Source organism: Hippocampus guttulatus, chromosome 18, assembly GCF_054856545.1.
Source record: "Hippocampus guttulatus isolate MCC_2025c chromosome 18, RoL_Hgut_1.0, whole genome shotgun sequence".
NCBI classification, from domain to species: domain Eukaryota; kingdom Metazoa; phylum Chordata; class Actinopteri; order Syngnathiformes; family Syngnathidae; genus Hippocampus; species Hippocampus guttulatus.
In genome coordinates, this window is record NC_141278.1 from 1,609,953 (window position 1) to 1,622,705 (window position 12,753).

General features: G+C 46.2%; 1 long non-coding RNA gene across 1 annotated transcript in view; it reads left to right on the top strand.

Annotated features, from left to right (window-relative positions):
• Positions 1-12,753, top strand: part of LOC147190490 (uncharacterized) — a 101,487-nt gene that overhangs the window by 81,503 nt on the left and 7,231 nt on the right. The gene's annotated exons all lie outside the window — the stretch shown is intronic.

Here is a 12,753-nt window from a genome sequence, read left to right on the forward strand (position 1 = left end):
ATCAAAACTATCTATAATGAAAAGTCCAAAACTATTATAACCCAGTCAGATGGGATAGGCTGCACTTCATTTGGAACCCAAATGAGGTTAAGTTCTTGACAAAAACCGATGGCTCGAGAACGCGAGCAATATAATAGCAAGGTGATTTTAGAACATGATAAGATATGTTCAATTGATGACAGCGTCGATGAAAACTGAGCGTAGTTGTTTTCGTAGAGACAAAGGAATCGGTGGCTTTGGACTGATGGGATTTCATTCGATTTGGCAAGTGCGCCTTCTGTAATGATGTGGCAAGTCTGTTCTGTAACACCAATCGCTTCATGCACTGAAACAAACCAGAAGAGCAAAAAGAGAACTGACTTTGCATTCTCCAGCCAGATGGGAACATATTTGCTTTGTTTCTTCCCGTGAATCTGTTAAGTCAATGGAGGTCGAGGAATCGGGGGTTGGCGGGGGGGCTATTGTGTTCACATGTGATGAATAGCTCAATGAGGCGGCGTTAAGCCAATAACTGTCGTCACACAAGTCATTCGGAAACTTCTGGAGAGAACAGGCGCGCTGGTCTTCGATCCAAGCTGCGCGCATGAAGTAAAACAATTTGACTCGCAATGTCTCCTACGTTTTTGGCGCCTCCGCCAAACGTGGAGTCCAACGCTCACACATTTACCTCATAAATCTGGAGGGTGTTGATATGTCGCCGCGGTAAAAGGTTGCGAATCGTATGCCAGTGTCGTGTCTGCTGATGGTTTTCACAAGTGGCAAAAAAAAGTCCCTCAATGCAAGTTAAAAGTACAGTCCGTCCTTCTCCCCCCCTACACGTTCAGATTAGGGTCAGTCAGCGTCTCTAAATCCATCGTAAAATATCGATTAAAGGAGTAATATGTGATCATTTGATGATCTGATCATCCGTAATGTTGATTCTCGGTCCGTTCTCATCTTGAAACGAAAGCGCCCAAGAGTCACATGTCTCGAGCGCCCCACTCGAATTTGATTGGCCGGCTCACCCCTGCCCTCCATCCACCGCGCGTTACATGAACGAGACTGCCCATCCGTGTCATCGAGCCATCCACTCCAATCGATCTCCAGTCGTTAGCCTTTTCCGCGAGGCTCATCATCATCTCGTCTGGCTTCGGTTAGCCAAAGAGCGAGAATGAGACGGTTAAATATTCATGTCTCACCGCAGCGTAATATCCTCCTCCATAATGTTTGAACCTTTTGACCCGAGCTAATCGGTGGTAATCACGCGGTCGCGCTTTCAAGTGATCAAGCTGAGCGTCGCTGGCCGATGAGCTTGATGAGATTTTGACAAGCGGGCCACGCGCGCCTCAGACAAAAACACAAACCGGAGGTTGTTTCTGTTCATCCCGAAGGTACCGTGACACTGGAAGCCAACATTCCTGGAAACCGACATCATTCATTTCCCCAGAGGCATGTCGCTCTGACATCACTCGATTAATAGGGGAACAATTAATTATGACCTATTAGGCGGGGCGAATTAGATTAGGTGGAGCGAAAGAATATATCCACGTGATAATATTACACCAGGATACGTTAATGTCTTTTTGGATGAGACACAGTCAGCTATCTAATTACAGCCATGATGAATGCCATTTCTCATATGATAATGCGTCTGTACCTCAACAAGGCCATTCTCTACATTGCGGTGATTGGATGACATGGAAAGACTGTTACAACCGCAGCGTGTGAGAATCTGACATAAGGCAATGTGACAGAATGTGGCGCCTTTAAATGAAAGTTTCATATCGACAGGACACTTAGCCGCATGCAGTCTTTGATAGCGCTTTATGGGGGGGACGGCTAATGCATAAACACGCTATATGTTATTGTTTTGAAATATGGATGCCGTTGTTGCTTCAAAGCAAAGACGCCTGGAACGATAAATATGACAACGGAACGTTAATATTTAGTAGTATCCAAGCATACAGTGCTGAGGGCGCTTTACCTTTCATAAGAAGAGTGCATTTCATATGAACTGACGAATGTGTTTTTACTCTCTATACGGGTGGTGTATGCATATTTATGGGGTGCGGTTTGGATTCCCGTTATTGCGTTTGAGTCGAATGCAATCAACATTTCTGATTTTGAAAAGAAAAGTTTGGATATCAGATCCTAGCAGTGGCAAGATTACTCACATCCGATACTTAAGTATAAACCGCAACCCTGCAAAATTGATGACAAAAAAAACACCAAGTAAGTAAAATGAGACTTCAAAAGCATGTTCTAAAACCCTGTGGGCGTGTCCACTGCTTGCGCTGAAACCACGCCCCGATCAGCTGTCAACTGCCAATCAAACACATCTTTCTATGGCCTACACAAGACAACTTGTTTCAAAATAAAATCCATTTAAAGCCTTCGTTGGCTGCAATATGTTCCACCAGATCGGCGTGGTGCTTTTGCACAGCGTGACAATGAGGCGCTCTAAAACATCCGCGACAGCCCTAAACGCCCGTCAACACGTCGGCTGTCTGGTTGAACTTTTGGGGAAAAAAAATAGAAAATAATTCCCTGGCTCTTCAGGTTCCATCCTGCTTTTTCTGTACAAAAGCACAAGGGCTCAATCAATCAAGCAAGAGACATAGTTATTGATAGATTAGATCTGCGGAGGTCAAGAAGAATGACACAAGCCGATTTTAAATGAAAGCGTAGAATGTACAGATAGATGTCCATCGTCAGGAAAATATAGACACAAGCACCTGAAACATTAGGTGCCGTAACAAAGTACTGTATTTGTACTTTACGTCCCACCACTGCTGCATGTGGTGTTACTTGTTTATTTATAGTTTCGATTCCCCTGTGTTGCATTCGCTTAGAGGAGAATCATCAACATTTTTGACGTTTTCACATCAGAAAAAGCACCGCAAACGTTGCTATCCCACTGTGAGGGCCGGCTTGCCGCAAACAAAGGCGCTCAGACTGATGACGCACTCGCTCACCCCTCGCTGCATTCTACTGACATCTAGCGTCAGAAAAAAGAAGTGCACTTACAGTAAGCGCGTGTGTGTGTGTGTGTGCGTGCGTGCGTGACCCTGGGCAGGTCAGCGCGTGTGCGCACACACACACACACACACACACAAGCTCCCCACTTGCCAATACATCACCGTATCGATCTGCTCACTGCGACCTTGAACGATCAGACAAGTGGAAGCGCCTCGTCGGCCCTGTAGCCATCCATCGCCCCCCCCCCCCCCAACTACTCGTAGCCTCCGTAATGACTCGAGGGGGAGACGGCGGGGGAAAAAGAGCCCGCTGAGAAGGACCTCTGAACCAGTGGGCTCTGCAGCAGCCTTATGTTGCGGCCCGCCTCCCCTCTAGGCAACAGTCTGTTGCCGGTAAAGGAACAGAACTGGGTCAGCCTGTCTGAGATGCGAGCGATGAGTCGTGTGCGGCAGCCATGCTGGAAAATGGAAGTATCCATCCAGAGAAATGGAGCCTCGTGCTTAGCAGGATTACGTCAGGCGTGTGTACAGTATGTCGTTCCCAGGATAGGCGGATACAGTACATCTGCATAGGGAATTCGGGAAGTCGAAACGCTAATCAGCAGGTGGATGATGAAATGTGTCCTCTTGCGGGCTGGGGGCGGGGGGGAGAGATGGAATGGAGTCATGCCTGGGGGGTCTTCATGAAAGCAGGTTTTAGCGAGCGTGTTTGAGTATCTAACACGTGGAACGGGACGTGTACGCCATGTTTCCCTGCGGCAGAAATTTCCTTTAAACAGTATATCATGAGGATAGGATCTTAATGTGATGGCAGAGTGACATGCGCAGCTGGGAATCGGGTTTGTGTTCAAATGTTTTTTGTTTTGTTTTAAATAGTGGATATTATTATTGTTCCCGAAAAGTGGGAAGCTTGCTATGGAAGTCTCTTGGACCAATTTTAATAGCAGGTCACAACTGTACCAATTTGAAGATGGAACCGCAATATTGATCAAAACCACAAAATAAAAACTTTTTTTTGCTTTTGGAGTTTCACTCAAATGTATTGATGAGATTGTCGCACAAGGCCTCTCAGTGAAACTTCATGGTAGCTTTACTTTGGGGACTTTTTCAATGCAATGCCTGCAGGGTACTTCTCTATGGTAATGATCAATAGGAGTGACAGTGAAACACTTTTCACTGCTATTAATACTTTAACTGTCCACAACTTGAAAAGTAGTCTGATGACAGCTTCCTTTTTTATTATATAAATAGAAAACCCCTGCAGACAAACACCCGTCTGGAAATCTAATTATAGTGACCATTACGCATCCTTACAATGTTCTCAAAAATAGACTTTCCTGACAAGTAAAGAGGCACATGGACATTACTTTAATTTTATTTGTATTTTTTTTAAGAAAAGCCTTCCTAGCCTATCATGCGCAATAATGAACCGCGCAGCGCATCAGTCGGTTTCAACGTATGCGCGCTCTTCATCATACGATGTGACACCCGATGGGCCATTAGTTCCCAAAGTGCTATTTTATTCGACGAATATAGAATATTTCGACTCTGTGCGTTTCGCTGAGCTTGTCAACACGGCATGCATTATTCACGCGAGCGCCCCATTATCTGACGCTCGGCGTGACGCGACGCACCCGGCGACGGCTCCGGCGACCCCGCGAACCCGGCGCCGCATTCAAAGCAGACGTTTTAAGTGTCAAAATGCACGGCGGAGCGCGGGCCAGCGCCTGCCTTTAAGAATGACCAAAGCCAGCTTTTAATTGGGCCGTTAAAAAAGTGTTTGTGAGCCATTTAAGAGCATTAAAGATAAACTGGCAACATGATGGGCTGTTTGCTGATATTCGCGCGTCCGTTTATAGGGAGGGAATGTAAAACAGCCGGATGCTACTGCAAGTTACGATTTGTGTGGAGAAGGAATTTATGTTGGAGTGTAAAACTGAATCACTTTTAAAAAATCTTTTCAATATAAACAACCTCGATTCAAGTGCCAGCTTGTCAAAAGTGCATGCTGGGATCGCCGCCAGTCTTTCTCCTGTCCTGAAAAGGATTAGACTGGAAGGGAGGAGGGGAGGGGGGAGGGGGGGGGGGGGGAGAAACATTTCGTCTCCTCAGTCATCAAACCTATTGTGGCTGTGGTAGACGCTTGACGAGCCAATAAATGAAAGGCTTTTCACAGCTAATTAAAATGATGCTCGCAAGTTATTGACGGAGGCTTTATGGGCGGCTGTGACTTGATGCACAGGTTATTTTTAAGATACCAGATGAGCACAATGCATAATTTATCACCGCGTGCAATAAGTCTCCCGAGCTGCCGAATAAAGGAAGTAATAGGCGGCTGAAATGATTGGGCTTCGCAATGGGGGAGATGGGGGTGGGGGTGGGGGGTGGATCCTATTTGCACGTTCTCTTAAAAGGCAAGTGCAATTATATGACAGCCAATCAAACGTCCTGTATCTGACCTTGCTGGACTTGTAACCATGGAAATGCTTTTTTCAATTTTATTCGATTAGAGCACAGCTGGTCGCGTGGATGTGTGAGGTTTTGTTTTGCCCTCCTCTCACCGGGGCATCTTGGAAACAGCCTCATCCCGCCTTTTGCGGCTTACAAGTAATACGTCGTGTGCCACTGACAAATATGCAGTGAAGGTGAACAACTGTAGCTACAACACATGCGCAGCAATTATAATATTATAATTCTGCCCGTCCGTGTTTCGATTTGCACGACGTGTTGTCTTTTCATTTGGCACCTATGACAGTCTGCATATTTCATGCCTTTTTCAGTAAGCGCTCAAATATTTACAGGGCGTTTGTTGACACCATGTGAAGCTGAAGCGTGTGCTGAGTTACGTGAGCGAATCAGGCTATCAGAAAACGCCGTCAAGTGCGCGTCAGTGCAGTTCGACAACGACTCTAAACTGAGCATTAGCGTCTTTTCGCCACCTTTATTTTCCATGATGCCGTCGTAGTCCATTTGAGCAGTTTGTGCATGCGTTGTTATATACGAGGTTTGTCAGAAATGTTACAGCACTGGCCTCACCAAAATTCTGTCTCATTTCGCGTCCTTCAGTGCGTGAGAAGAAGCAAATGTTTTGTGTGAGCCGCCTGCTCAGACACACAAAAAATAGAAAAAACATAGTTTGGTTTCGAAACTTTTCTGAAACGCATCGCCTTCTTATCGTGCGCATCATCTGCTCCTCGTGTTGCTCAGGTCCACGGTGAATTACCCTCCACAATCACAAGGCCATCCAAAACATCAATCACGCGCATGCACAAATGGCTTCTTTGCTGGATAGGCTTCAAATGAAATGGAGCCTGATAACGTGAGAATAAAACCTAGCACTTGGAATCTTCCAGAAAGGCCGAAAGTGAAAGAAATCAATCTCGCCACTGCATGAAAAGAACAAAAGGAAAATAACCTGACAAACACATGTGCGTTTGCATATGAATGTGACTCATCTGGGGCTGGTGAAAGAGCCACCTCAAGGCCACGCGGGCTGTCACCGCTTTCGCATGCACGCGCCAATCCAAGCGGGCCATCCAGCAGACAGGTGTCAAGATTTATGAGGAGTCCCCCGACGGGAGGACTTTTATTGAGGCAAATACGAGTTCAGCAGATCGACAGTGTTGGTGTTATCTGCTGACACGCACACATATCAATTTGAGCTTAGATGTATATTGTACCGGCGCATTTGTGTTTTGATTGCAAGTACGAGGTGTATGGTGGCGCTCATTTCCGGGGACCTCCGAGTCTGACGTAGAAGACCTTGAGAATAACTACGACTTGCCAAATGTCTTGTCGCCGAGCTGGCGACTATTTCGGCTGACATCATGTAGAATCTGCAGTGGGCTCGCATTCAGGCCATGGTGTACCCCACTGCTCACCTCTGACCCTAACGGGGACAAATGGTTTGAAAAATGGCTGTGATGGAAGGAGCTCGCTTTTGGCATGATTGTTGGTGGGAGGTGGAGCCTCGTTTAATGAGCGCGGCCATCTTGGAAATGGGAGTTGGTCTGGCTGTTGCACGAATGAACTACGAAAAGCGCTGAGTGCAACAATGTGTTTGTGGTTGCTGTGGAACAGGTATAGTAGATTGGGCACTCTTTCTCCGATTTGACGAGAGAGCTACAAAGAAAAACAAAACTTAAAAAAAGCTTCCGGTGTATTGCAGCACAATAGTGCACTGCAAACGACCCTATCCGCATGCTACCCGCGTCCACATGTCATCGCCAAGGCAATTTTAGCTTCTCAGCATGCTCCTTTTGCACTCTGCGCGCATGTTTTCATGCCTGATTTGAGCAGGCTGGCTTTATTACCAAGTGTATGCAAGTGCGTAATGCGCTCGGAACGTGGAGGCGCAGGGAGGCTTTCCTGTGAGGATGGAGGCCGATACGCTCCGTCGACTTGCAAAGCACCGCGAGGCGCACGCTGTTGTGGGAGGAGAAGTCTGAGATTGGCTACTTGGTGGATTGGCGGGCCTGTCTGGCTCGGAGGAGACTTTGGGTAGCGCAAAAAAAAAAAAAAAAAAAAAAAATGAAATCAGTTATCAATTATAAACCTTTAAGTACCTGCTGGCGGTGTAAACTCACCTGACGTGTGTGCGGCCAGCGTGGCATGATGACGTTTCTTGATCACTCGTTCGTTCTATGACCAATACGCCTTTGATTGAGTCCGTGTGTGATGAAGCTGTGAAGATGAATGGCGATGCAGTCGGGTTGACAACACCCAGTTTGATCAGCCTCATTAGGAAAGCGACATCACCGATATTTATAGCTCGGAACGCTTCTGTACACGCGCTTCATTTTCACTTTGCGCTTGAACACGTTACAAAGTCGAATGAAATGTCGACTGGAGCCTCCCGCCAGCTGATTTTGGACTAGATGACTGATGACTTCATGGCACTTCATGATGCCCGTTGGTCTCCCTGATATATTTGTATGTAGCGTCAAAGTGATACATTCGCTCTTAAATGTGTGTGAATTCATGCTGGACACAAATAAAATAAAAGCAAATCCAAAGATGAGGGTTTTTGTTTTTTTTAAATTAGATACATCCCCTTTAAGACCACGATTAGGATCCATTAAATTGATTTAGCCATGACAATGACAGGAAACTATGAGGTAATTACCATTAAGTATTTACATTTTCAAGTTGCATATGAGTGAGCCTAGCCTCATTTGCATATTAGCTCATTATCATGCCCTAGGAGGCTGATGAGACTCCACGGGGCAACTTGTTGTTCCCGATAAGAATGATGAGTGTGGAAGCAATTCAACATTTTTCTTTTTTTTTTTTTCTTCAAACCATCGATGGATGATCTCTCTTTGCCAATTGGATGTCAAACCAAGCGTGACGCTTACCAAGTCCAAAGTTCGCATGAAGCAAAAAGTTTCTTTCTTTGTCTGAAACCAACAAGAGCTTTGACAATAGTCAAACACGTTTGCGGCGGCCATCTCTTTGTCGAGCATCAATGTTAATTGGGATTTTTATTTTTTTTTTAAGGAAAGAAAATATGGCATAACCATCCCACCTCCTCTAGTCACAGGCTGTCAGAATGCAATATTCCAAATTAGATTGTATTTGGATAATCTTTTGAACTGTAATGGGTTTCCAGCCAGCAGGCATATTACAATTGGCACATCATTATTAAACAAAAGTGACACAGAACCATCACTTTGCAGGCGGCGCCTGATAAACGTTCGACACCGTGCAAATAATATTAGTTCTGCTTCCAGAGTCACCGGCTTATCTCTATCTGCTATATTGGGTTCATATCCCCGTCTGCTGGCGAGGGCCTTCTGACAGAAGTGTCTAAATTTATGAGTAGCCCGTATGTGCTCGTACAAATAGGCTGCCGGGTGTGCGCGCGCCACGTCACTTGTGTGTCGCACATTAACGCTTTTATATGTAAATGCCGTGTTTGCGTGCGCACGTGGGCGGCTCGGATAGACGGGCGCGCGCCTTCTCGCGCGCGCGTGTGAAAAACTCCCCATTCAAATGCAAATGAGCGTGTGTATTTGCGCCTGTATATGCAGACGCGACCCATATCGTGGCATAATGAGATCCGCCACTGTTGGTTACCCTCAGACAGAGGTAATTATGGCTGCACCGAAGGCGGCACGGACGCGCACGTATTCGCCCAGGCCTCAATCCCGCTGACAGGCCTGTCCATTTGGCGACGGGATGGCGGGATGGGAGGCGGCAAATGGGATGTGATGAATTGGAGCGGCGTCCGCTTTCTAATCAGCATCACCAAACCCGCCGTACGATTCAACAGCAGGCAGAACGTGCGGAATGTTGTCACTGAAAACAAAAAAGTGACGGACGACGTTGACCAAAACTGATCCCCAAAAAAAAAAGGGGGGTGGGGGGGGGATTCTTCATTGAAACAGGACAAAACCTGCTTGGGGTAGATTGATGACTTTTTCATATAGCCAATCTATTTCACTATATTATCCTTTCTATTCAACCGGCAGTTAAAAATAAGGAAAGAGTGGCTCTGTCGGTCAGGGTAGGCAAGTGAGGCGGTGCCGACCTTCTTCTTCTAACACCAAAATTCCCCAACAAACTGCATATGAAATGTTATCATTGAGTCGAAAGGACTCTGAGGACAATAGACGAGACATCATCTCTTATCATTGCGCGAGGCACGATCAGCAAAGTTCGAGGCGTGTTCAGCTATGCTGTGACATCATTGGGGGTTTTTTTTTTTTCTTTTATGCCACTTGAGAGCATAACAGAGCTTCCGGTCAACCTTTGCATGATGAAACAATTGACAATAGAAATGACACCAACAGCCAGTACTGCATTTCAATCCAAGGTTAGCGTATCTCATCCCTGTATTGACCATTTTTCATGAGCATCTTTTTCCTCACGTTACTCTTTCCCAACCACACGAAAGCCATCAGCCAGATCCCGCTCATCATGACACGCTCTCCATCGTGTTTGCTCGCTTGTAATCGCCCCCCCCCCCTCCCCCCACCGCACTCCCCCAATCCAAGTGAAGTTGTGATTTGTGTTCTGGCTACTCGCCTTGACCCTTTCATCCACAATCTTACCCCGTTGACGTCGCTCCATCTCTACACGCTCGTGTCGCCCCGCTTGCTCGTTTCCGAGGGCGAACGGACTTCGGAGACACAACTATATCGATTTAATGCCAAGCCTTCGGCAAAGAGTTGAATCGGCTTCGTCGGTGTTGGCTCACTCAAGTGGGCACAAAAGAAGCGCTGCCATCGTGACAGTTCGGTTGTATTTAACTTTTACGTTCAAGACATTGGCTTTAATCTTTCAGAAATGTTTGCTTTTGTTTAAAAGCATTCGTTTAGGTACATTTTAATCAAAAAATCTTGAAAAAAGTGTATTCATTTTCCCACACTATAATTAAGTGTAGTTTTAATGTTGCGGTAGCGGACAAAATCTTTTTCGGAATGAAACCACTCGCTCATTTTTGATTGATATTTTAACGTCGGTCATGGTGCTACATCATTCGTTGGCAGCTTTTCACTGAGGATGCTGGGGCTTGCTGCATCGTTACTGGCTGCTTGTAGAAAAGTAAATACCAGAGATGTTCCTTTTCATTCCTTTGTCGTAGCATGTGACGGGTGGTGTCAAGGATATGAACATACTGAGTGAGGGCATCAAGATGAGGGATGTGAATTAAAACAAAACAAAACAAAAAAAAAGCTGGATGCGTTATGATTATATGTAAAAAGTGACTCTCCCAACACCTACATTGCTCTATTTTTGTGAGCTGGCAGGATAGCTAGGAATCGTGTCTGTGGTGTGAGGCCAAAAGGCCAAAGAAGAGTGCAAAAGCTCCACGGGCGATGCAGAGATTCTATTCGGAACTGGGATGATGGAGTCGCTACCAAAACAACAGAAAGTAGAAATTGACTTTTGACTTTGGCTAAGGGCACAAATACCACGCCGATGTAAAAGTTGTCCGAAAACGCCTTCCGGGTTTCATCAAGTCCCGCGAAACTTGTAATTGCAATCTGGCTTGCCCGTCGGCTCAGCGCTACTTGCGCTCTTTCAGGACCTTGGGGGGCTGTGGGGAATGAACGAGCGCAAGTCTAAAACTAACACAGTGGGGCCCTCGAGATATAAGTTTTATTTGTGTTGCATATCTGCGAAAAAAAGTTGTTGTGAATTTTGGCTCGTCGGTCGAAGCATTTCAAAGAACTTGCACGTCGAGTCACTTCCAGTCTCGAGGCATCGCTCGAAAGAGGCTGACAAAAAAATGAAATGCTCTTCCACTAGATGGCAGAATTAACCCGTGTGCCATTCGTACACCCGAATAGCTTTGCGTTCGAGTGCCAAATGTCAAAGTCTCATTTGAGTTCATTGAGACGATTATTATTTGAGTAATTAAGACTCTGTATTTTCGTTTTGTGGTGTGCCCTCAGATTTTTCTCATGGGCCAATAAAGGCTGTCTTATAATAATAATAATAATAATGCATTTTATTTAAAAGCGCCTTTCATGCCACCCAAGGACACTGTACAGACAATAAGAAAATACAATGTAAAAATTTGTAAACGAGATATTATATAAAAACAGGACATAAAATCATAAAATCATAAAAACATGGAAAGAGCTAAGAAATGGAAGAGCTATGTGTTGTAGGCAATCCTGAACAGGTGTGTTTTTAGACGGGACTTGAAAGTGGAAAGAGGTGTGCAGTTTTGGAGGTCCGGAGGTAGGTTGTTCCAGAGCTTTGGAGCAGCGTGACTGAAGGCTCTGGCTCCCATGGTGCTCAGTCGGGCAGGGGGCACTGACAGGCGGAGGGAGGACGAGGATCTGAGGGAGCGAGAGGGGATATGCACCTGGAGAAGGTCGGATAGGTAAGGAGGGGCCAGGTTGTGGATGGCCATATATGTATATAGAAGCAGTTTGTAATTGATGCGATGTTGAACAGGGAGCCAGTGAAGCTGTTGGAGAACGGGGGTGATGTGCTGCTGGGAAGATGTTTTTGTGATGATGCGAGCAGAGGCGTTTTGGACCAGCTGGATTTTATGAAGGGACTTTTGAGGTAGGCCGAAGAGGAGAGCGTTGCAGTAATCAAGGCGGGATGTGACAAGACTGTGGACAAGAATAGCAGTGGTGCGGGGGGTGAGGGAAGGGCGAAGTCTGGTAATATTGCGGAGGTGGAAATAAGCAGTGCGGGTGATGGTGTTGATATGTATTTTACGTGCAGTATGTACCGTCAAACCAGAGTTTGGGTTGCAAAACTGACACTTGACGACAAAAGAGTCAGCCTCGTTGTCATGGTAGCCACATCACCCACCAAACTGTAATGGCAACACGCTCCCTCCCAGCCACTGGATAAACATGCAGAATAGAGACTCCCTTTTACTACGGAGCCCCATGATAGATGATTTCAGGAAACAATTCGCGCGAGTCAACTCATTAAGAAAGAGCGAGTGTGTGACCTTTGACCTTGCAATTACCGCACGGGCTCATCAGTGGCGTTGCAATCCGATTCCTGTTAACCATTCGGCCAAGACGGCGTTTGTCAAAATGGCTCCCCAAATATTGTCAACACAATCCCGCCTTGCAGTGTGTTGGGCTGCGGGCGGCCGTCTTTTATTGCAGATTCCTTTGAGGCGGGAGTATCTGAGGGAGACTCCGGAGAGGCGCTGCTCGCCGAGCAATTTATACGTTCTCATCAAAGCGTCTTCTTTGGACCCTCAAGGCAGGTCTTAATTGTTCGAAGTGATATCTGCACCCCACCCCCCACCCCCCGCTCCCACTCGCATTTGCCTTACTTTGACTGTTTTCGTCCCCCTCCTGCCTCCCAC